The sequence below is a fragment of the Cryptomeria japonica genome, chromosome 10 (genome assembly GCF_030272615.1).
Source record: "Cryptomeria japonica chromosome 10, Sugi_1.0, whole genome shotgun sequence".
NCBI lineage: Eukaryota > Viridiplantae > Streptophyta > Pinopsida > Cupressales > Cupressaceae > Cryptomeria > Cryptomeria japonica.
The window spans coordinates 614,799,044-614,803,082 of record NC_081414.1 but is presented as its reverse complement, the minus strand read 5'-3'; positions in this window follow the sequence as shown (position 1 = coordinate 614,803,082).

Below are 4,039 nucleotides of genomic sequence, written 5' to 3'. Positions count from 1 at the left end.
AAGAAATGGATAAAAGGGAAAAAGCATTCAACATAGTAGATACATCAACCCTACCACAACATTTATAGGTGATGGATCAATCTTCTAAGAATATCAATATTGAATTAATTCTCACAAAATCTCCAAATAAGTGAGCTCCTAAGACAAGTTTCCAAATCAGTACGCAAAGATTCATAACATTAATGTAGATATGTGCATCCTCCATATCCATAGGAGAGATACACAATTTTTTTTTTTAGTAGAATAGCCTTCCTCCATACACTTAATGTTAGGGTAAGAAATAATAACTAGCTAATAAGAAGCAACAACCACTGAACCACTAGAGCTAACATTAGGGGTTGGATTAGGAACAATAACCAACTAAGAAGAAGTACCCTAGCCACATGGACAACATAACCCATAATAGGGGTTGTCTCAAGAACAACAACCAAAGACCTAAAGAATTGTAGAAATAACATAACTTATATCTAGCTTCACACTACCTCGAGGAGGAACAAAATTCTTAGACTCCTTTCCAACATAGTTTTACACCTTGTTTGAAGGAAAAAAACATCCTCAATAATAGAAAATTGAAAACCCTTTTCATCTTGAGCAAGATATTGGGTTTTAGTTAGATCTAAAACTTTGTGATCCATCAAGAAAGACAAAGGATTATAAGTGTGGGCAAAAGCATGAAATTATGTCATACTTGGGGTAGTCTGACCGGACTAAGTCCGATCAAACTCAGTCCGATCAGATTACAACCTAACCATGTGGCGCTCCATGTCGCTGGCATGACACCTAAATAGCGTTGAGAGTTCACTCGAACTGAGTTTGGCCGAACTCAGTCTAGTCGAACTATTGGTGCCATTACCACAATTTGTGTGCACTTGACTTGAGTTTTTTTTAAAATTCAAAATAGTCCAACCAACCTCACCTATGTGGCAGGTGATGTGGCAGCCAAATCACCTATTTTGTCTATATTCCTGAAACTTTTCACTTCAGCTCAATTTTTCTTTAAGCAGAATATTTTTTTACAAAAATAAAAAAATACCCTTTTGTAAAGCTCGAAGTCACAAATCTAAACATATATTTTTTCTAATATTTTGATTAATTTTAATATTTTCTATTAATTAAACATTGCAAGTAGGTTTTTAAAGTTCAAAAAGAAGCTGATTAGAAATTAAAAAACAAATATTAAATGATATTAAAAAATTTTAAAAATATATTTTTCACTAGATGAGAGAATCTTCTCCAAAAGGGTATAATTTTTTTTTTCATAATCATAAATTTAGTAGACAAAAGGTGACGTTGAATGAAAACTATCAAATTCAGTTATGTTGAAGTTTAAAATATTATTACAAAAATTATACATCAGAATTTAATTTATTATTTTTTAACATTACATATATATGTTCTCTATTTGGAAAAAAATAAGTTTTTTTTTCATTTTTTTTTATGACGCCGACGAGAACCATGATTTTTAGCATTTTCCAACAATGAAAAATCTCATTGAATTTATAAAAAAAATATCAATTTTTTTCCAAAATTTTTTTAAAAAATAACAGACATAAATTTCATTATTTCTACATTTGATCAGTTTACATCATTTCAAAATTAAATTTAGAAATGTCACTTTTATGCAGTCAAAGAAGAATAATTTTAGTTGCATTGGCTCATTCCTTTATAAAAGTGTGACATAGATTTGTGCTTTTACCCGTGTAATGCCCATCACGAAAACCCTATGGAAACTAACCATAGAATCTAGAAAAGAAGGAAATAATTTTTTTTAAGTCAAATTACAACAACACATCAACTACATTAACTTATACCGATAAAAAAAATGACATCAACTTATTATCCCTTAAGGATAACATACACATGTTATACACTATCACATAAACTAAAGTGCACAATTGGAATAATCAGAAACACATAAACAATCTTCCCTAGGGTATCATAACATCATTACTTAACTACAACATCAAATAAGGAAATATACAACAACTGGCAATGATCCATGTTTATTTTTTCAATTAATTCTAACATACAATGCATCACACATATCATAAAAAGTTAATCGTGAAAATTCCATTAAAGCCATTGAAACACATTAAGTGAAGATCATCAGATGATCCTAACAGTGCTAATATCTACATATTACTATATATTATTACATATGTCATCATTAAACTACATATTGCATCATTTTCTGGAACTCATTACCAATATACATAATCTGCTACTTAAGAAAACCATGATATACACCTGCTCTAAGTGTAGACACTTAAATTAAATATTTTAATTAATTTAACCCTCCTACATAATTAATTAATTTAATCGTGTTAACCTTTATTATTCTCAATATTAATTAAATTTAATCTACAATTAATATTGTCACTATAGTCCAGTGATTGATTTATTTAATAAACCAGTTTTCCCTTTCTTCCTCTAAAGTTCTAAAAAATTATTTCTTCTTAATCCCCATTTTAATTAATTAATTTCAATTGATTAATTAATTTAGGTGATTCCTACAAATCACCTTTTCCTAATCCATCATTAGTCTAATCAATTCTTCTAGAAACTCCCTTAACATTGCTTAGCATTATTCTTGAATTTTTAATTTCCCCCTCTCATTCTCTCTCCTAGTCAAATTCTCCTACAAATCCCACTTGCTCCTAATCCTCACCTAATTCTTCTAAATAATCCCCCTAATCCCTTGCTAGTACCTAATCCCCATTATTAGGCACAAAAGTCAACTATAGCCATTTATGGAAAAATCCTCTTTGTCCCCCTCTCACCTTCCACCTTAAATGCCCCATTTTGGGTGAATGTGAGATTTTTAAAATCTCACATTCTCCCATGCTTCTCACCTTCCCAAGGAATTTTTTCCCTTTTCCAATCCCCATGCACACAGTATGTTGAGAATTTTGTAATTCCATGTGCATCCCCCAAGGAATTTTTGATTCCTTTTTTCCCCCTAGGTGCATTATGAACTCTTCCCCATGTATCTTGAGGAGGGTGGAGACAAGAAATGTCTTTATGGAAAATCTCTTGGTCTCCACCCCCCTTTTCATGTCATTTTCCATTGATCCATGTGATCTCTTCTTTTCAATCCTAGCCCTCCATTGTTCTTCAATCTTGACCGTCCATTTTCCTCAATCCAACTCTATAAATTGGGGTCTTCATCCCTTCATTTGACATCTCCAATTCAAGTAATCTTATGCTTCTAGTTTAAATCCATCAAGAGTATCCACATCATAATTTTATTTGCATCCACAATCCACCTTTGAATAATTATCCCTCATCCACATCTATCCATTGTTGTGCAATTTGCAGAGACACCCACATCCCACTATTGGACCAATCCAAACAAGTCAAGTAGGGGCGCATTCTTGGCCTCAACTAGAGTCCAAATCAGAGGAACAAGAGAGACTCCTCTCTTGCAAGGTATATTTGTGTTAGTTTTTATGCATTTCATTGGGGTTTTCATGTTATTTGGATTTGAACTAACCTCCCAATCTTGCTTGGCATTTTCCTTTCTTCATTTTGGCACGTGCGGTGGGACCCACATCCCAGAAATCTAATATTTTTTGTAGGTTTTTCGTGATTTTTAGCTGCAGGTTCCAGATCAGCGCGGGCATCTGGAAATCATCGAGTGTGCTTTGGGTTTAGCGTGTGTGCCAGTGCCATAGCGTGGGTGTTTTAAATTTAAATTTTTACTAACCCGCCATTTTCTCCAGAGTGACATTCAACGCATCTGTCGCGGGTTCAGTGCGTCCGTTCTACTAGAAAGTTTTCCTTCTTTTTTGTTAAAATAGATTTTCTTTCTGTTTTAATCATTTAAACTCAAAATCTAAAAATCAAAATCAAAAAGTCAAAATCTTTAAAAATAAAAATAAAATAAAAAATCTTTCTTTTTGTAATTTTGTCTTGTTTGCAATTTTGTGCAATCAGCGATGGTGTAGGCGTTCTGGTGCATGTATGATGGTTCAGTGCATCCGCCTAACTGTGTTTCCCTCTTTCTGTTAAATTTTAAAATTTGAATTTTTGAAGTTTT